This window comes from Lepus europaeus, chromosome 14, assembly GCF_033115175.1.
Source record: "Lepus europaeus isolate LE1 chromosome 14, mLepTim1.pri, whole genome shotgun sequence".
Taxonomy (NCBI): Eukaryota; Metazoa; Chordata; class Mammalia; order Lagomorpha; family Leporidae; genus Lepus; species Lepus europaeus.
This window is the reverse complement of record NC_084840.1, coordinates 46813341-46835250: the sequence shown is the minus strand read 5'-3', so window position 1 is coordinate 46835250 and position 21910 is coordinate 46813341. Positions and strand designations below refer to the sequence as shown.

Below are 21910 nucleotides of genomic sequence, written 5' to 3'. Positions count from 1 at the left end.
AGGCTAGCCAGCTAGGCTGGGCAGTGAATTGAATGAGGGAGGCTGGTGAGCCTGGGAGGCAGCAGATGATGGCTCAAGTATTTGGGTTCTTGCCACCCACATGGGAGACACCAACTGAGTTCTTGGACCCCGGCTTAAGCCTTGGCTGTTGTGGCCATTTGGGATGTGAACTAGTAGATGGAAGAGATCTCTTTATGCCTCTCCCTGTCTGTATTTCAAACAAACAGGTCTAAAAAAAAAAAAAAAAAAAAAACCAAACAAAAGGACAGAAAAAGAGACAAAGTGGAGCCATTGATTATATTGGGCCACTTGAAAATTCAGAGCCTTCTGCTTAGGTCAAGCTCAGTCCAGTTGCACAGGAGTGTCCAATTCTTCAGCACGTCAGGGCTGAGTCATATAGGGCTGATCTGCACTCTGACTTCGCAGTGAGGTTGTGCCCAAAGATACTGAGATTTGGGCCTTTAAATCAAAAGACTTTATAGAGAAGAAACATCCTCTTGTATTGCTTTATAGGGCTGAGTTTTAAATTTTAATACTTTTAGGTATCTTTAAATCGAATATATACAGATTTTTCTGTCTAGAATTCAGTACTATATTATTAATTTTAAGTCAGATTTTGGGGTAGCTCATCAGATTTTTTTTTTCTCCATGTTGCACCTGCTTGCTATCCAGCAGCTAAAAAGAAGACAGGCATCCATCCTTAGTAGGTGAATGAATAGAGAATTGATGTTTTAGATTTGTTTAATTTAGCTGTAAGTTCAGGTCATGGGTGCAGAAATTGAGGCCTGGCAAGTTGCAGCTCTATCAGCTGTGGGGTTCCAGGCTGCAAGCCCCTGTTGTTCTCAGCTCTGTTTTTTGAAGGGCACATGCCATGCTGTTGAACTCCCAGGGCAGAGTGGCTTGCCCTCTGGGGATCCGGACACGTCTGCTCTGACTCAGGTGGTGTCAATCAGAGGGTCCCTGTGGTCGTGGCCGAGGGCTGCCATCATTTCTCTGGGTCAATGGTGGAAAATTGATTCTCTGATGCCTACTGCGACCAGACGATGACACATTCACCGTCAGTGGAAAGCCACATATTATCTGTAGGTCATTTGGCTCAGGAGGCAATGTACATACATGCCTCAGTGAAAATGGCTCTTCTCACTCTTCTCCTGGTCACCGTTTCTGATAAAAAGATTTCAGACACATGGAGCTGTTGAAGGAATCATGCAGTTGTCCCCTGGTATCTTCTGGGGCTCAGTTTCAGGCCCCAAGTACCCAAATCTGTGGGTTTGCATGTAACCTGTACACATACTCCTATATATTCTGAGTCATTTCTGTGTTACTTGTAATACCCAATACAACGTAAATGCCCTGTATATAGTTGTTATCCTGCATTGTTTAGGGAATAGGGATGAGAAGTCTATACATGTTCAGTACGGATGTTTTTTCTGAATATTTTTGATCTGCAGCTGGTTAAATCTGGATACAGAACCCCTGGATTCAGAGAGGTGACTGTGAAGGGAACATATGAACACCCTCCACCAAGATTCAACTATTAACATTTTGCCCTATTTGCTTAATATTTCTATCTCCCAACTGATCATATATACATATTATTTCTGTTGGGCCATTTGTCATTTTTATACATCAAGTAAGTTTTAAACACTCTGACATTTTGTTTCTAAAAACTATATCATGTATGCACCAAGAATAAGGACATATTCTTAAAGAATCGCAGAATAAGCCGGCGTTGTGGCACAGTGGGTTAAGCCACCACCTGTGATGTTGGCATCCCATACTGATGCTGGTTTGGGTCCCCTCTACTCCCCTTTCCATCCTGCTCCCTGCTGATGACCCTGGCAAAGCACCAGAAGATTGCCCAAATGCCTGGGTCCCTGCCACCCACATGGGAAACCTGGATAGAGTTCCAGGCTCTTGGCTTGGGCTTGGCCTAGCTCTGGCCCTTGCTATTGGTGCCATTTGAGGAGTGAACCAGCAGATGAAAGATTTGTCTCCCACCAGCCCTACCTTGTAACTCTGCCTTTCAAATAAATAAGTCTTTAGAAAAAGAGAACCACAGAGACATTATCACACCTAAGAAAATTAACAAAAATTTTGTAATGTCCAACATGCTGTCAATGCTTATCTTCCATTGTCCTTTTATAGCTGTTTTTTTTTAAGCCAGTATCTAGTCAAGATTCCTATTTTACATTTAGTCATTACAGAAATGACAACTTTTCTTGGCCATTGGAAGTTATTCAGTTTCCACTGTTGTTTCTATTGATTTATGTAATCTCTCTGAGTTTTCAGGAAGACATAAGCAGCATTTCTTGGGGGAAATCACATACATAATTAACTTAAGAACCTTTAGGAGAAATATTAAGAATATGTTTAAAAATTTGAAAGCATGCCCATGGACATTTAGAATTTACTTTGTGAAAACATAAAGGCTTCTTGTTTTAATCGATACCTGAGGGCATTTTTTAATGGAATAAAGTAGTGAGTACTTTTTCGGTTTAACTATGTTGCTTGTTTATATTCTCATGTGTTTAGAGAAGAAACAGCACTCTGATTTCATGCAGAGGAGAACATGTATAAGATGTCATGTACATGATATTTAAATTTTGATCTTTTGATAGAATGATCAAAGTATAGTCTACACATTAGATGTAAGACTGAGCCTAATACACATTGAGTTCCTAACGCAGCAGTGCACACTATTAAAATATTTAAAAACAAACTGGTGTGCTTGAGTACGTGCCATGTTTTCATAAGCCTTTATGTTTCATAAGCAGGCAGTGGATTCTTTAGCACATTCAGAATTTTTTTCATCGTGGAACTTGCAAAGGAAAGAGGACTAAGCAATATTTTTGTTGCTAAGAGGTGCTGAGAAAATAACACGAGATGATTAAACAAAAACTGTAGCTCATATTTATATGTGAATTCATACGCCAAATTAAACTATAAACATTTTGCTACCCAGTAAGCCCCACAGAGGCTATCAATCCCAAGGCCATTTGTCAAATCCATTATTTCATTTGTTGTGTATAGAAGTCAAAATTGCATTTACTGTGTGTTTGTAACACATGCATCAGTCCTTGGAATTTTTTGAGTGATATTGCCACTGAAAGGTAGCAATGCCATGGACTGGCCAGTTATTGCGCTGTCAACCAAATGTCAAGTTTTATGAGGTCTAGGGAGGGGCCAAGTGCAATAGTTTAATAGGACCTTGCCAATAATTTCTCTGAGGCACCCCCTTTGCAGACAGTTTCTGGGGCTGAAAATTTGTCCTGACCTGTTCCCATGTAATGTGTCTTGTATCTAGGTCAAATGTATCTTTAATTTCCAGGCTAAAACCCCACAAATATCTGTGTGCAATATGTCCTGATAAGATGTATTCTAACCAATGAGTTCCACTTAACAGGTTTTGGGAGACTTGAAAAAATAAAGCTGCTAGAGCTGTGTGTGGCTTGACTTTCCCTCTGCTTGTGTGAGCTTTCCTCTCATGAATATTTATCGACTCTGCACAGCCTGGAAGATGCTGAGCTGGATGCTGCTCATGACGGCTGCCCAGGACGGTCAGCGCGGTTCTGATAGCCTGTCGTGAGGGTTACTATGGGGGCCAGGGTGCTGCTGGCTCGCACTTGACCATTTCTCTGCTGACTGCTTCTTGTTAGTCCCTTTCCTAAGGGCAGTCAGAAGACATGGAAGGAAATTACACTGAAACCTGAGAGTGTTTGCACCATCTCTTTCCTTCCTCTCTGTGTGAGCCTCTCAAATTCGTTTCTTCAGCACTCCAAGGATTTCAGTTATCTCAAGGGGATTTATGAAATTGCTGCCATTCAGTTAACTTTAATTACTTAAGAATCTTTCATGAAATACAATGTGCTCTAATTAGAATTGTGGAACAAGATGGAGTTGGATTTGAATCTTGGTTCCATCCCATTCTGATGGTGTCTCTGAGCTGCAGAACGTCAGTTTCATCATCTGTGAAATGGGATTAGCAATGCTGAACCCAGGAGGCTGTGTGGGGACTAGTGGGACATACAAGTAGAGGTTCCAGTCCAGGTCCTGGTAGATGCCAGACCTTAGGCATGGGCTGTGCTGATTGTCTCAGTGGTGCTTTTTTGAAGGAGTGCAGAAAGGACAAGAGGAATTGTGAGGGCTCTTCAAAAAATTATTGGAAAACGTGCCTTATGAAAGCTATGCATGAATTTCACATCTTTTTTTTTGTACCAAAATAAACTTATGTTTAAATTCCGCATTTCCGGGAACTTTTGGAAGCGCCGTCCATCAGACAGTGTTGAAAGTTGCCTACAAGGCCGATGCCATGCAGAATGGTCTTGAACTCACACGGCCATTGCCTTCATACTCTTGGGTATCCCGGCCCCACCCAACCCCAGGCCCAGTCTAGCCACCACAGCCCCTCCGCACTGCAGGAGCCATAAGTTCACCTGCCCCACTGAGGGCTTTGTCTTGCTCACCCCAACGTCCCCAGAGCCTGGCACTTAGGAGATGCTCAATAAATAAAAGCCACTTCGGGGACTCTGAGGTTTACGCTGGCATCTCGGAGAGTTGGCTCCTCACCTACCCCCAATTCAGGGTAAAGCCCAGGTGAGCTTGTTCCGGGGAGGCAGCCAGGGGTTGGGAGTAAGCTGTGGGGGCTGGACCGATGATCCTGAGACCACCTTTTCATAAAACCTGAACACCAAGGGAAAGAGCATGCCTGGGATGGCGTTGGCCTGTGTCTTGCAATCCATAACAAACCTGGCAGAATTAACTTCCCCTGCACAGAGGCCCCATTTCAAAACCTGGCATCTTTTTTTTTCTAAGGATTTATTTATTTGTTTGATTTATAGAGTTACACAGAGACATCTTCCATCTGCTGGTTCGTTCCAGCAAATGCCCAGAATTACTGGGACTGGCCTGAAGCCAGGAGCCAGGAGCCAGGAGCTTCTTCCAGGTCTTCCACATGGGTGCAGGGGCCCAAGCACTTGGGCCATCTTCTGCTGCTTTTGTAGGCATATTAGCAGGGAGCTGGATCAGAAATGGTACAGTCAGGATGTGAACTGGGGCCCATATGGGATGCTGACGCCACAGACAGTGGCTTAAGTGATACCACAACACCAACCCTTCTGACATCTTTCTAAAAGCATTTCTTACTGATGCCCATTTATGATCTTCTGGGTTTAGTTATAATCTAAATGGGAAAATAATTCCTACCCAATGGGAACTTCATAGAGATTAAATGGGGAAATGTGTGTAGGCCTTGGCACATCCAGTGATTTCTTATTAAGTACCCAAATGTCGGTCCACTCTCTTGTTTTTAATAAGTTAAAAGTGTTCTCATATTTCTCCTTTCAAGACAGGAGAAAATGTCAAATTGTGAGGAGTTCCTGTGGGGGATATTGTGGTATGCGGGAGTTCCAGTTAGCATCAATTGTAGTGTGCCTTGGCTAACTTTTTAGTTCTGTTGCTGAAAGAATTAGACCTTTGCTTCTTAGCATAGTATCTGATGTGAGAGGAGGACAGTTGTTCTAATTGGGCGATTGGAAAGCAGAACAGGAGACACTTTGAGCCAAATGGACAGGTTCTAATGCATGTGCAAATTGCTGATTCTCAGGTACCTTCCTGAACCATGCATTTTTGTATCTTTTGAAGTCATTGGAGAGGATCATGTTTACAAATCCTGACTTGAGTTCTGTCCTGTTCTAAATGTTTCCAAAAGGCATCTGACACATCTTTGTCTCTTTATGAAATGTCTCTTTATGAAGTGATGTCAGATTAGAAAAGATTTCCAGATGAGGCAGCACGGATACCTCCTAAATCATGGTGAAATGCAAGGTTAATGCGAGATATGGATGTGTCTGCTTGCAGGTGTATTGATTAGGTGTCAAGGGTCTGTGTAATAGCGCTATTGGGTATGTCTTCTTTAAATGTTTTCAGATGAGTGCTTCACAAAGTGGTGCCTGGACTGTTGGGGGTGAGAGAGATATAGACATAGCCATAAAAAACACAGCCCTGTTTCGGAGAGTTCCCAGCTCCCTCAGAGCATCTACAGGAAGGAGTTGAATGTCTTTTCTTTCCCCTCTGTTTCTGTTCTGCAGTTAGCGTTGCTGGGAATACCTAGGCTGGTAGTACGAGAAGCAGGACACAGAATAATATTTATGAGCTGAACACCCAGAGCATCTCAGGGTGGCTAGGGATTCTTCCATGCTCAGGCTTGCTGTTTGAGTTCAGCAGTGGAATCCAACAGTTTGCAGGCCTCTGTATTGGAACCTAGATAGCGGCACTGGATATAACCATGAAAACAGGAAGTTGTGAGAATGACCAGGATCGTTTGTTCTAGCATTGGAAACCAGTATTTTATTTATAGTTAGCTGTGCATTTTTCTTAGTGGAGTCCTTGAGGGAGTCACTTTGTGTTTAACTTCTGTTTACTTTGCCACACTCTCTGTGGACTCACTCTCATCGAATTTGATGAGGAGCTAGAAGAAAACTAGTTCCATGTGTGTGTTCTTGTATAGATCCCATCAATAGCTACACTGGTGGCTGTTACATTTTGGTGCAGCTCAATAGTCTAAAACGCCATTTAGGCAAACATCCTTGATTCCCTCCCTTGATGCTCTTTAGCCATCAAGGGCAGATGCAAACCAAATGCGAAGAAGTTGGAGAAATATGATGGTTGTACTTAGCTCAGGATCTATGGGTCTGGGACAAAGAGAGGGAGTCAGGCAGTTGTCTGCTAGTATTGAGTTTGGTTTTTAAATATAACTTCATACACATGAGTTGATCAAGACTGTGAATCTTGGACTAGCACTGTGGCAAAGAGAGTTAAGCCCCTGCTTTCAAGGCCAGTGTTCCATATTAGAGTTCTAGTTCAAGTTCTGGCTGTTCCTCTACCAATCCAGCTCCCTGCTAATGTGCCTGGGAAGGTGGGCAAAGATGGCCCAAGTATTTGGGCCCCTGTTACTCATGTGGGAGACCTGGATGGCGTTCTTGGCTTCTGGCTATGGCCTCTCCCAGTACTGACTGTAGTGACTATTTGGGGAATGAACCAGTAGATGAAAAATTTTTCTGTCTCTCCCTCTCTGTTGTTTTGCCTTTCAAATAAATACATCTTTAAAAGCAAGTGTGATTTCACTAAATTCAGGCAGTGCGCAAGAACAGTAATAGCGTTGCATTCAGTGTGCACCCCAGTACTGAAAGATGTTCCCTATAAACAGATGTATTTTTGATGGTCTGTTGGTTTGGATAATCCATATCGTCTTCTTCTGACCCCTCTCCCTACTACCCAGCCAAACTCCATGCCTCCCTTCTCAGCGTCTTTGTCCCTCCAGGTTCATTGTCCTGCCCTTACCAAGTTTGACCAGTAACCTTACCATTGTCCACTAACTGGTCTCTCTATTCTAGTCTTCCTCTTTGTGAGTGCTTTTCCTGCCACTGCAGTCATCGTCTGAAAGCATGGTTAGGTTATGTCCTCCCTGCACACGAGTTGGGTTTCTTACAGACATTCTGAGCCTTTGACAGTCTACCTTCCTCAACCCACTTGCATCTACCCTCCTTTTCGCCAGCCACACTGAGCTGCCAGCTTTGATGCCTTCATCAGGTTTCTTGACCCAACTCTCAGTATCCTCCTCTGTAAAATGGGTATATGCATAGACTCTGCGCCAAGGCATTAAGGACTCATTGGACTATCTGCAAGATAAATTTAGTACCATTTCAGGCCCATCATAAGGAGTTAATAAGAATCAGATCTAATTTTCATCAACTGGATACAGTGTTCTTCCACTGTGCGGATGCTGTTACGCCTTCTCACATGAGAATTACTTTCATCTTTTAGGACGTGGCCCCCTTTGTGGAGGTATTCTGCATCCCTCAGTCAAGTGCTGGACTCTGCATCGTTGTTGTTGTTATACCTCAGTCCCATCACTTACCAGAAAGCTCGCCTTATACTGTAGTTGTATGTGTGGGTTTGAGGTGGTTTCCACCTGAGATTGGCTCACGGGAGTTTTCGGCCTAGTGTTGGAGGAGGTGGTGGTACGGGGTTAAGTCAGCTCTATGAGCGAATGCTTCTTAGAGGGATTATTTCTGGCGTGTTTAAGGATTGAGGATGAGTATTGCAGCCTTCCAATGCAACGCTAAGGCTAATCACCATCCATGTCCGCTCTCACTTCAGATGCCAGCTGCAAGTGGCATCTGGGTCCCCAGGGTCCCCAAGCCACCTACACGTCTGACCAACTGGGTGCAAACTTGAGAGTTCCCACAACCCCCTTAGATCTGGTAATTAGCTAGGATGATTCACAGTGCTCAGGAAGGTGCTGTACTAAGATAATTGTTTTGCCATAGAAGATATAAATCAGGAGCGGCTAAGTGAGGAGACACACAGAGGGTCCTGGACGTGGACTTCCCCTGTCCTTGCTCTGTGGGATCAGGCTGTGTGACCTTTCTGGTAGATTGATGTTTTCATCAAACAGAACTCTCAACTGAGCTTTTCTGTCCAGAATTTTTATTGGAGTTTCATTACTTGGGCATGATTGATTGATGGTGTCAGTGGCCACATGATGTTCACTCTCCAGACCCCCCCCCCCCGGGAGGGGGAAGTCAGTTGATAACTCGGAGCCTCTCTGATCAGGTCGCGTGGTTGGTCTTTTCGGACTGACCAGCTTCTACCTTGAGCCGTTTTGGTGGTGTACTCTCAGGGATGGTCCCGGGGCTCATGAATAACAAAGACACTGTAATTACCTGGGAACACTCTTAGGAACGAGGGACTAAGTCTAGAGAAATTCCTTACAGTGCACTTCACACTGTCTCCACCAGTTGTTCTTTTGAACTATTGGTGTAATGTTTTCGCCGTGTGAACTTTCCTCCCCCGTTATGACATCAGTGATGACCTGACACCCACCACCACCACCATCACTGAATCAGTCAGTCCAAGTTGGGTCAGACTGTAAATAGTTTGTTGCATGCAAACAGGAAGTAGATGGGAGGAAGGGAAGTCGATGGGGAATGACCCTCAGTATCACTTTCTAGTTCGGGTTTTTTTTTTTTTTATAAATAAGCAAATCATTCCTGTTAGAAAATTATATTCTTGAGGACAGGAATGGCCCCAGTTGTCTTTGTATAGTCCAGCACCTGCTGTGTGCTCCGAAAAATCTGCTAGAGCAGATTACCCAGCTAACTTTGCTAGGGCCATGGTGAGCCCTTTTGGCTGTCTGAGTGATATAACTCAGCCTTTTTTTTTTAAATATTTATTTATTTGAAAGAATAACAGGAGGAGAGAGAGTTATATTTATCTTCCATCCACTGGTTCACATGGATGACAGGAACCCAAGCTTGTGGGCTGTCATCTCCCAAGTGCATTAGTGGGTAGCTGGATTGGAAGTAGAGGAGGGACTTGATCCCAGGCACTATGAGAGGGGACGTGGGTGTCCCGAGCAGTGGCTTAACCTGCTGCACCACAGTGTCCACTCCAGCTCAGCCTTATCGTGGGCGTCCCAAGCCAAGAGAGCTCAGTGAGAAGGAATAGACCTTTCTTTCTGTAAGGGTCTGTGTGGCGGTCGAAGGTGGGGCTGGCCGTGCACGGGTCACTAAACGTCCATGACTGGCTGTGCACACAGTACACGCTTCCTCTGCGCTGGTGAGGTGTTGACATAGCCAAGAGTACTGGTCAGCCGAACAAAGGAGGAATGATGTGGCCTACGAAAATAGTTGATAAAAATACGTGGTTACGGCAGGTGCCGCGGCTCACTGGGCTAATCCTTCACCTGCGGCACCGGCACACCAGGTTCTAGTCCTAGTTGGGGCACTGGATTCTGTCTCGGTTGCCCCTCTTCCAGTCCAGCTCTTTGCTGTGGCTTGGGAGTGCAGTGGAGGATGGCCCAAGTGCTTGGGCCCTGCACCCCATGGGAGACCAGGAAGAAGCACCTGGCTCCTGGCTTCGGATCAGCATGGTGCGCCGGCCAAAGCGGCCATGGGGGGGTGAACCAACGGAAAAGGAAGACCTTTCTCTCTGTCTCTCTCTCTCATTGTCCACTCTGCCTGTCAAAAAAAAAAAAAAAAAAAAAAAAAGTGGTTACAACTTGTTTTCCCAAGTCTTCGGAGTGAGTACCGAGTTCTAGACGTCAGGCCATGAGGGAACTTTTCAGGTGGCAGCATTTACCTCCATATCCTGTGTCGTTCTCCCCAGAAGTAACTCTGATTTTTTTTAAGGCTTAGTTCTTTATTTACTTGAAAGGCACAGTGACAGAAAGGGGAGCAGGGGAGAGAGATCTATTCACTGGGTTACTCCCCAGATGACTGCAATGGCTGGGGGTAGGCCAGGCCAAAGCCGGGGCCTGGAACTGCCGCAGGGTTGGCAGGCAGCCAAGTCCTTGAATTCTCATCTGCTGTCTTGTCAGATGCGTTAGCAGGGGCCTGGATCAGAAGTGGAGCAGCTGGGACTCAGACCAGACACTGTGATATGTGACGTGGCTTCCCAGCAGCAGCTTAACCCCTTGTGCCACAATGCCGCCCACCCCAGTAACTCTGATTTCTTCCTGAAATTTCCTGAAACTAACTTTAATCAGAAACAAATAGATCATTCCCTGATAAGGGAAAGATCTGTGTTGTCTTGTGAGTTTTATTTTCTCCTGTGATCTTTCTGGTTCTGTGTTTGCTGGGTCAAATCTGTGCTCCCTCCGTGGTCTCCATCCCTACCCTGTTTCTCCATCTATCTCTCTGTTCAGTCTTTTTTGCTGCCAGTGACGTAGCTCCCTGGTTTTCTCTTTAACATCACATGGAATTCTATTTTAAAACGTCTAGATGCTTAAGGCACATAATAATTAAGGGTTATTGCTGTCGGGAATAGAAACACCGCATTAGAATAGTTCTTCCTCAGAGGTTGCTAAAGAAGGAAAATCCTGCGTCGAGGGTTTGCCTCTGCGGACGTTTTTAAAAACGGCAGTTACGTAACGTCAGGTTTAATTGGCGGCGAGTCAGGAAGCTGGCATTTGTGAGTCTCTTGTGTTTCCTGTACCTGGAGGGCTGGTGGCGGGGGAACTACCCCTGGAGTGTGGTTGCAGGGGCTGCCACCGGGGCGTATCAGGCACAGTGGCTGTTTGGCAGATGTTGAAGCAAAAGTGCATTGTGTTCTCTCTATACAGTGGTGGGTATGTAACAGACACTGAATGACACATGTTGATCGGATTTAAAAGCGCATTGACTGAGCAGGATGCGATGGTCCTTTATCTGATAGCAGGCCTCCCAAGCCTGGAGAGATTGCTACCTAGCCAGGATTTAAAAATTAATTCCCAGGCAGGAGAAAACAGGTGGTGGTATAAAAGAAGTGCCCGAGGGAAGAAGGATCCGGTAATTCCCAGCAGAGACAGCAGGGGAACGTCGGTGACCTCCTGTCCTAACCACGCATAGACACTAAAGAAAGTGCATCCGAGTCACTCGTGTCACCCAGTGGGGTGGGGGCAGGCTGCCCATTGAGTTGCGGTAAATAAGAGGCTTGCCTGCAAGGTGCATATGTATACAAGAAGAAACTTGACAGTGAAAAAATGATGGAGAGCCCCTGGGGTGGGAATGAAATAAAGGGGAAGCAAGGGCAGTCGGCTACAGGGTGGGCCCTGGGCACAGAGACAGGATGCCCAGTGAAGGGTTGCTCAGAGAGGTGTCACTGAGAGTGGGCAGGAGCACACCAGTGGCTTTCTTGTTTGGCTTTTGCTTGCAGCGTCACTGCTTGTGAGCTGCCTTGGACTTGATTTTGGAAAACACGTAAGAATTGGCTGGTACGGCAGTAGCTGCAAGGACTTAAGAACAAGTGGCCTCTGTTAGGCTGAAGTTCACGTTGGTGCCAGGAGGAATTGCTGGTCACCCTCCACCCCTCCCCAGGATGCGTGGGGGGACAGCACATCAGCAGGGTGGAAGAGGGCAGGTACGCTGGCTCATCCCCTCCCCTGTGTACCTGTGGACAGTACAGTCCTGAGCTCACCATTAACCTTTATTAAAGATAGACTGAATATGGGCACACGTTTGGCACTGTAGTTAAGCTACTGCTTGAGACTCCCATATCCCATATCAGGGTCTTTCAGGGTCCCAGGGTTCAAGTCCCTGCTACTCTGTGTCGAATCCAGTTTCCTGCTGGTAATGCATCTCAGGAGGTAGCAGGTGATGGCTCAAGTGCTTAGGGCCTTGGCAGCCTCATGGGAACCTGAATTGACTTCTGTGCTTCTGGCTTTGGCCTGGCCCAGCCCTGGCTGTTTTGAGCGTTTTGGAGAGTGAGCCAGCAGTTGTCTGTCTCTGACATTCAAATAAATACAAATTAAAAATATACATACTGAAGAAGCAAAAAGAGTTTTAAAAAGGTAGCTCAAGTAAGACTGTAGGTTTTGAAAAGTAAAGTTCTGATTGGAAAAGTATTAATATTTCAGAGCTAGAAAAGGGGAAAATGCATCTTAAAAAAATAAAAAGCCACAGACAGCATCCCTAGGAGCTTTCTGGACTCTGATTAGTGTAGCACCCAGTGAGGGACACAGACAGTGAGAACAGGGCCAGGAAGGCTAACGTGCCAGGTGAGCCATAGCTTGTGAAACATTCTGAAGACAAATGAGCTTCCCAGCTCTGCGTGCTGAGAAAAATGGTGAGCATGACTTGGGGAAGATCCTGGGGTAATAAACCATTGAGTTAATGAATCACTTCCTCTTTTGCTTTCATCTTTTCAATGGAAAAGACTAGGTTTACAACTATAAATGATCCACGCACATCATTAAGAAATTAAGGGAAAAGTTAGGAGAGCCCGTAGTAAGGAAACATGGAGTCTTTCCTCACTAGGCTAAAGGAAGTTTATTTATGGCTGTGGATCCCAATGACTGGGGACCTGAGAAGAGCTGTGGAGCCAGGGCCTTAGCAGCCAGAAATGAGGTGGTGGAAGGGCCAGGGGGTGGCTTCTGGAGCTCAGTGGGGATACACACACACACACACACATATATATATATATAATTTATTTGAAAGGCACAGGGGAGAGTCAGAGAGATCTTCCATCTGCTGGTTCACTGTCCAAATGGCTGCAACAGCCAGAGCTGGGCCAGGCCAAAGGCAGGAGCCAGGAACTTCATCCGGGTCTCTTGCATGGGTGGCAGGGGCCAAAGCCTTTGAGTCTCATCTACTGCTTTCCCAAGCAGCTGAATGGGAAGCAGAGCAGCCAGGACTCTAACTGGTGCCTTGATATGGGATGCCTGTTTAGATTCTGCATTTTGCTGTGTCTCAGTTCTCTTACCTGAAAAATGGTGATGTTGTGTTAGTTACCCCATCTCCAAAACGAGGATGCTGTGTTTCAGTGGGTGAGCCTCATGGTCCTCACTACTGCTTCTGGTGACCGTGAGCAATATGTAAGCTCTTCTATGTAAATAGTGAATGCAGTGTGGACTCCATGGACACCTGAACTATAATTATTGCATATTCTTTTTGAGAAATTGTTGGCCAAAGAAGGCTTTGGGGATGGGAAAATATCCCAAGTCTTAAGGGGGACTAGACAGGTTGTAGCAATTACAGTCTAATGAATTTGACATTTACTCCTGGCAAATTTCTCATATGGATGAGTGCAGAGGTGGTTTGGAAGACTTCAATCCTTGTCAGTTTACTTGCTGTGTGAAGTACTGCAAACGGGGTGGCTTAAATGACGGGCATGAATTATCTCGCAGTTCTGGATGCTGGAAGTCCAAAATTAAGGTGTCCACAGATTGGTTTCTTCTGGGGCTGTTGGGAAGGACCTGGTCCAGGGTTCTGCCCTTGGCTTGCAGGTGACATCTTCTCCCTGCATCTTTACACTGTCTTCGTGTGTGTGTGTGTGTGTGTATGTTTGCATCTCCTTGTTTTATAAGGACTCATCCCAAGGATTGGGGCCTACCCAGGTGGTTGTCTTTTAACTTGATCATCTCTGTAAAGACCCTATATCCAAATGAGGTCACATTCTGAGGTACTGGGATTAGGATTCCTATATATTTTTTTTGGAGAGGTTACACAATTCAGCCCATAGCAAGTGCACTAAGGAAGGTGAAGCAAGTAGGTAGCACAGTGGGTTAAGCCACCACCTGGGATGCCAGCATCACATATGGATGCCAGTTTGTGTCCTGGCTGCTCCACTTCTGATCCAGCTCCCTGCTTATGCTCTTGGGAAAGCAGTGGAGGATGGCCCAAGTGCTTGGGTGCCTGCAACCACATGGGAGACCCAGAGGAAGCTCCTGGCTCCTGGCTTTGACCTGGCCCAGCCCTGGCTGTTGCATCCATTTGGGGAATGAGCCAGTAGGTGAAAGATTCATTTCCTCTCTCTCTCTCTCTCTCTCTCTGTAACTCTGCCTTCAAATTAACAAATAAATCTTAAAAAAAATTGATAGAGAAATGAATCTTTGTTTCAAATGGAAAAGGCAAGAAGAGAAGTGTTTTAAAATTTCATGGAAAGTGACTCAGTTCTTATCTCTATTATTTTTAAAAAAGGGGAAAAGAAATATCATGACTGACCTTGGCTCTAGATCAGTGTAAAAATTCTGTGTGGAAAAATAGTGTGGAAATTGATAATCTTAATAGTCCTACAATTTAAGATTTATATTTCAAGCTTTATATTTCAAAATTTAATTTAGTTTCATTGGGAGACTTCCTCAGATAGTTTTACTTCATTAAAATACTTTTATTATTTGGGGTGGGCATTTGGCCCAGTACAGACTCTGGTTAGGAAGATTGCTTCCGATGTCAGAGTGCCTGGGTTTGATACCCACTGTTGGCTCTGGCTCTGGATTCCAGCTTCCTGCTATTGCAGACCCTGGAAGGCTCAAGTAAATAGGTTCCTGCAAGCCATGTAGAAGACCTGGATTGAGTTCCTGGCTCCTGGCTTTGGCCTGTCCTACCCCAGGCTGTTGTGGGCATTTGTGAAATGAACCAGTGAATGGGAGCTCTACTCTGCCTGTCTCTGTCTCTCAAATAGTAAATAATAAAAAAACCTCCAAATTTAGTTTATTATTTTATTAAGTAATAAAGAATTTTTACTTCTGGTTCAACAGTTAGTTAAATGGACATAATTTTGTAACATTGGCATATTTTGTATAAAATTAATGGGCTCCTGAAAGGAATGTATTCTTAGGTGCAGTGTGGGTGTACCCTCTGAGAGGTCTGGGTTGGTCCTGGTTGTTTTCACTAGATGTGCTCCCTGGTTAGCCTGTTCTCCCCATGGAAATCTTATCTATCAGTGAGTTACTGTGTGTTTTGAAAAACAGCATTCCTTCTCCACCTCACTCTGACTTTGAAAACAAATCCCAAACACACTCCTCCCTTTTCCTCTTCATAATCAGATCTGAGCTTTCAATGCCTCCCCAAAGCTGTTGATGTTTCTATCTTGAATTAGCTTTTGGGTAGTTCTTTGTACATGTCTACAAAAGCCCACTTGTACTCTTTTGCAGTGTGCTTACAGCCCCACAGGAAAGATGCCAAGTGGGAAGGTCTTGGGTCTTTAAGCAAAGGGCAAAGACACCGCTCCCAGGTTACAAGTGTAATTCTTCCTCCTTCCAAATAAACAAATGCCTTTAGACTTCCTGGCCTTATTGTTGCTTTTCTTGGCCCTTTCTGTTTTACCACCGAGTGGCCAGAAATTCAGGGCTTGTGGTATGAGGGACCTTCTTCACTTTGCTGGAAACCTTTATATCCAGGGTCTGGGCCCTGCCTGAGACTGGAGGGCACTTCCTTGTGTGCAGTGTGGGGAGGGATGACAAAGGCAGGTGGGCTGGGGCCTCTGCCCACATCACAGCTTCTCTACCCGGGAGTTGATTATGGGGAGGGAGAGACAATGAGTGCTCCGGAAGAACTGGGCACTGCCTTACTGCCCGGAGCACGAATGACCAGCTGACTCTATTTTCCAAAGCATCCTTTTGCTTGGTTAGTTTTCCTAGGTAATTCTCCTATTTTGCTGTTCTGATCTTTTCAACTGTCCACAATTGTTTGAGCCACTGCAGTGCAGTGGTTACCTAAACTGAGAGTGTAAGTGGTGAAGTTCAGGTGTCAGATTATAGGCACCATACTCAAGATTTCAGAAGTACTGGTGTACATTTTAACAACTGGAGTGCATTTTCAAACTGTTTTAGATCTTGTGTCTGATTTTGATTTTGAGTAAGAGTTTTGAGAAGGAAATCCTTCCCCACCCCTCGTCTGTTGGGTTTGAACTTCAATTAATTAATTTTTGAATTTTCCCGTGGAGAACATATTGAAGAGACTCTTGGCTGTGAAGATTAATTTTATAATGTTGGTATTTGAGGAAAAGGAATGCATGTTGCCTCTGGCGCTGTGAGCAGTGTGGAGAGGTACTTGTGCTGCCCTTTCATCCAGTTTCTGAGCACACAGGTGTCACCGAGGCCTGCGAGTGAGTGCACTGGCCAGGAAGGTGAATGTGCAAGCTCACTGAGGTTGTGGCTAGCTTTCTGAATTTGACTTTAGGGTTTGATTTAGGGAATTATTGTTCTCTGTATGGTATTAATATCAGGAGTTTTCTCCTGAACTGGAGAATGGTTCTTTCCATCATGAATCAGCATTTAGTGAAAAGTTTACCAAAAGTAAAGTTTACACGGGTCGTGTCTGTGTTCACTGTGATCGGCTGTGGGGTGGGTGTGGCCTGCCAGTGTGGTGATGTCCATATGCTGGAGCCTTCTGGGGGGCCTCGTGGAGGGTGGTGAGATCCTGGGGGCTTCACCTGCTTTCCCTCAGGACTGGGTTGTTAGAAGAGGTGCAGCTTGGGCTCTCCCTGCTCTCTTGCATCTGGGCTCGCACACCTGTACCCTCTGCATGTGGCTTGTTCCCTTTCCACTTGGGCACTGTGTTATGACACAGCAGAGGCCCTCACCACATGTGGTTACCTGATCCTGCTTCCACACTAGGAGCCCAGTAAGCCTCTTTTTTTTAATAAACTATCCGGCTTTGGGTGTTTTGTTACAGCAACATAAACAGACCGAGACATGAACTTTTCTGTGTTGCCTATTCTGTTTATGTGGCTTTATTATGCTTTGTACCACTTCACAAATATGCAGTCCTGCATCTTTTAAGATGTAAAGGCTTGTATTTTATTTCTATAGCTACATTTGTTTCAAGAAGTTATTTTATAGTTTGTGGCATTAATATAATAAATTTTTAAAGATTTATTTATTTATTTGAAAGGCAGAGTTACAGAGAGGCAGAGACAGAAATAGAGAGGTGTTCCATCTACTGGTTCACTCCCCAAATGACCGCAGTGGCTGGAGCTGGGCCATTCCGAAGCCAGGAGCCAGGTGCTTCTTCCAGGACTCCCACAGGGGTGCAGGGGCCCAAAGACTTGCACCATCTTCTTCTGATTTCCCAGGCCAGCTGGATTGGAAGTGGAGCTGGCAAGACTAGAACTGGAACTAGAACTCATATAGGATGCCAGCGCTGCAGGCAGAGACTTAGCCTGCTACGCCACAGCACAGGCCCCTATTTATATAATAAGTTACGATAGGTTCCCCTTTGTAACCTAGTGTTGTCATTCAGAGCCCAGGTTTTGAAGTCAGCCTTACATCTGAGCTCTGGACTCGCACGGGAAGTCACCTCACCTCTCCCACCTCAGGGTCCTTATCTGTGAAATGAAGGTAATAATAGCACCTGCTGCCGAGACTTGCTGAGAGCTCTGTGTGAGGTAATGCAGGTAAACCGCCTGACCCCTGAGTGTTAGTTATTTCCAGTATTGTCGTACATTTATGGGCCAGCAGGCCCGTGGTGTGCAGTGGGACCAGCAGACTGGCATTCTGGGATTCCAGGCCAGAGACAATGCAGAAAGGCTGGAAGGGGAGGTTGAGACTAAGGAGGTAAGAGGTGTTCGTTTTCTGCTGGATTATTCTACCACGCATGTTGTACAAATACAGTCACTTTTTACATTAGAAGAATAAATAGGAAATGATTTGTGGCTGCTAGATTTCTGGTCTAGAGTTTGATGCCTTGGTGTTTCTTCTGTCTCCAGAGAGGAAGTTAAGTTCCTGTTCTCTGGTCCTGGAGTAGAGTTTGGGTGTGGAGCCAAGTGTGGTATAATGTTACCAGATGAACGACTGGGTGGGCTAGTTAAAATTTGGGTGAAATGGTGTCTTCCTGGTTAGCTTTTTTGTTTGATTGCTTTTGACTGTTGTTGCTCTGGATTCATGTCGGACACGTCAAAGGAGCATACTTTGTCCTTGTGGGCTGTGACGTGAGCAGTGGCCCTGGGGCATTGTGTGATGCTGCGAGATGCAAGTTGTTCATTGGGTGTCAGTGAAATTCTTGGATTCTGAATATTATGCTGGGGTCACTGTCCTTGGAGTCTAAGCCATGAGATTAGTTCAAGAGCATTGCTGGTGGATGGACAGCCAGACAGGTGTGCCTGGAAGGGAGTCCACTGCATATTGTACCATGTGGAGGTAAAACCACGGTGGACACTTCCTGCATCCCTAGGAAGCCCAGTAAGGCTCACCTCCTCTGTCCCTTTTTGTTGGCAGGAATTCAGTCACTCCTTTGTTTCCTAAGTCAATGAGGAATACAGTCATTCTTGTGCTAAAATGGTTGAGCATCTACTACGAACCAGGCACCGCCCTTAGCACTGGGAATATAGCAGTGAATGAAGCAGGTACAAATCCCTACCCTTGTGGGGCTTCCATTTTATTGGGAAGGAGCAGACCATGAACAAAGTAAATACATAAATAGTATATAGAAATAGGATAACTTCTAAAGAGAAAAATCAGGCAGGGCAGGGAGGCAGAGGGTCAGTGGGTTGGGCAGGGGTTGGAGGTGGTAACTTGTGGTTTAGGATAAGTTGGTCAGGGAAATACAGTGCTCAGATCAGAGCAAAACTAAGCAGAAGCCAGGGGACAGCAAGGGTGCCGGCTGTGTGTGGAGCATGTAGGGTGCAGGAGGAGGAGAGTGGCTGCTGAACTGAGGGTGGGTGGGGGCTGTAGGGACTGCTCGGTGCACTGGGTGAGGGGGCAGCTGGGTGTGGAGAGAGCAGTGATGGTTACGTGATTTAGGTTTCCTTTGACTTATTTATGTACTGGGAAGGCAGAGTGACAGAGGGATGGACGGAGGCAGAGAAATCTGCCATCTGCTGGTTCACTCCCCACATGCCTGCAATGACGAGGGCTGGGCCAGGCTGAAGCCAGGGGCCTGGAACTCTGTTCAGGTCTCCCATATGGGTGGCAGGGACCTGAGTACTTGGGCTGTCATCCAATGCCTCCCAGGCACATGAGCAGGAAGCTGGAAAGGAAGCACAGAGCAGCGAGGACTCGAATCAGAGCTCAGGTCTGGGAGGCAAGCATTAAGCTGCACTGTACCACAGTGGCCACCCCCGGCTCAGGTTTCTAACAGGATCACACTGGCTGCTGTGAAGAGAAAGTCCTAGTGGGCCACCATAGGGCTTTTTGTGAGAGTTTGCTAAGCGGACAGCCATGGAATTGGTGAAATGCTGTCACCGTTGGTGTAAAAGGGAATGTGTTTTGCAGTAAAAAAGAAGCCAGAGTTACCGTGTGGCTGGATCGGTGATTTGAGATGGAGCCAGGACCTTTGCACGTGCCTGCCTTTGCCAGGATCCCCCCATTCCCACCCTACCGCTCAACTGCCTGGTGGCTGATTTTGTCCTTTTTAAGCTTTCAGCTCAACAGGGCTGATCCCTTGACTTGGTGTTCTGTCCCTTGTATACTCTCACAGCCTCATATCATTCTTCAGAGTACCTGTTTCAAATGTTTCGTTCTTAATTTTCTCTGAACTCCATGAGGGAAGGGAGAATTTCGTTATTGGTTTAGGTATTGTCTCATTGTTACTGCCCACAAACAGTGCTCGCACATTGGAAAATACTTGTGTCTGATGAATATTTGTTTTGTGAAGGATTCCACGAAGGGATGGAGTTTGGGTGTGAAGGTTCATGGCCTTGGCTTCATACGCCTATGGGAGCCGGCAGCCAACGTGAATGAGGGAGGGAGTCTGTGGGGCAATGTGAGTGGCTCTGGTTAGAGCGTGCTGGGCAGGTGCATGCTTGGTGGCTGTTCTGGTGCCTCCTGCAGAGAGGTCTGATCCTTCCAACCGTAGGGCTGGAGGCTTGGACTGCGGTGGTGTGAAGGCTCCCCGGGGAGGTGGGGTTTGGAGCAGAGAAGCCCGAGAAGGGAGACCGCTGTAGAACATGGAGCACCACAGGTGGTTTCTGAGTGGAGGAGCGGTTTTCCAGTTAGGAGGGGTTTAGGAAGAACCCCTCGGGCACCTGCAGGGCAGATACAATCATTGTCCACATCTGAGCGGCCTGAGGCTGGGTGCTGGGGCGGGTGTGGTGGGGGAAACACTCCTTCAACGTCTAGCCACATTTTTACAAATACAATGACAGCTATCTCTGAACACTAGATGAAGAGTGGCTTACATTTCAGACATCTCAGCCTTTCTCCAGTCCACAGAGTGGCGACGGGAAGAGGAAATCATGAAGTGAGACGGCAGTGGGGTGGGGTTGAGTGGGAGGTGAGAAAGGGAAGTCTGTGAACAAGGGCTCCTCTTTAGAGAAGACTTGCAGAGGGAAAGAGAGAGGGAGAAGGAGAGAGAGAAAGGAAGAGAGAGAGCAACTGAGGGAGAGAGAGAGAGATTGGGAGCGAAGCAGGGTGCGAGGAAACACTGGGGCAGACAAGGGAGGGGGCATTCACTTCGCATGTGAGGATCCCTTCTTTGGAGGTAACGGGGAAGACCCCCGGTTTCTGAGGCGGAGTGGTGGGCGGCCGGTGGGATCTTCTCAGGAGGCACAAGGCAGCATGGCTGGGCGAGGAGGGTGTGTGGGGTCCAGGGGTTGCTCTGCAGGAGATGCGTGTGGAGTGCAGTCCTGAAGTGCAGCTCCGGTTCTGCATTTCTCACAGGTTTTATCCCCAGGTGCTGAAGACATGTTCTTGGAAAGATCGAGGCAGAGCTTCCCTTACTTTCCCCCCCTGACTTGAAAACTCAGCAGAAGCCTCAGGCACTTCTGAGATCTGGAAGAGAAAGAAGCCTTCAACACGATGTCAGCAGGGCTGTTGTAGACCTGGGGAAACCCAGAAGCCAGCGCCTCCTGCGCAGAATCCTGGGTTGACTCAAAGCCCAAGGCCAGTGTCACAGAGTATTGTTACCTTTCAGTCAGGTAGCTGTGTCTGACGTGGTTCTGAGAATGATAGGTCAGCCATGAAGTAGCATGAAATGTTAGGAGACTGCTGTAGAAATGGAAGCGTATCTTTGGGATCTGGTAATACCCTATGTTTGCGAGAACTTGCAGAGTTAAAGAAGATCTATCTTCACTCCCCCCGGGCCATTGCTATTTTTCTTGATCAGTGAATTTCACTCTCAGGTCTTCTCAGAGCATCTTATAATAAGTCAACAAATCTATTTCAAATGTGTTTGTTACTAAGCAACAGTTACTAAGAGCTTCTGTAATTAAGATAAAAGTTCCAAGGTAACAATGCCCAAACACAGCCCCATTTTCACCATTTTCTGATGATGCAGGAGTGAGTTGGATGACAGTGAAGGAAGACTTCTCCTGAGAGCAGAGCCTCTGGCATTGTGGATACGTTGGCTGTCCTCTAAGCTGGTCCGAGACAGAGTTCTTGTGTTTTCCAAACCGGCCAGTTTTCCTGGTGTGTTTGAAGTGTGTATTCCAGGCATGGCCAGGTAGTGTGTGTGCTGGAGGCAGGCTTCCTGCCCAGCTGTGTGGCCGTGGCGGCCATGTGGTGATGGGCTCTGCCGCCTGCCACGTGTGGCTGTGGCAGAGTGGCCGGAGTATGAGCCACATGAAATCAGTTCCTTTGCAGTTTTCACTGACCTAGATTAAGCTCCCACGCAGACCTGTTCTAGACTTTGTCTAACAATGCAGTTGCTTTTTCTCTTAGTGATTTGTGAAGGAAGATTCAGATGCATTTTTTTCCCTATTCATTGTGCCT

At 46.2% G+C, this 21910-nt stretch overlaps 1 protein-coding gene across 2 annotated transcripts in view; it reads left to right on the top strand.

Moving 5' to 3' along the window:
- Nucleotides 1-21910, top strand: part of NEBL (nebulette) — a 401382-nt gene that overhangs the window by 3053 nt on the left and 376419 nt on the right. The window lies entirely within an intron of this gene.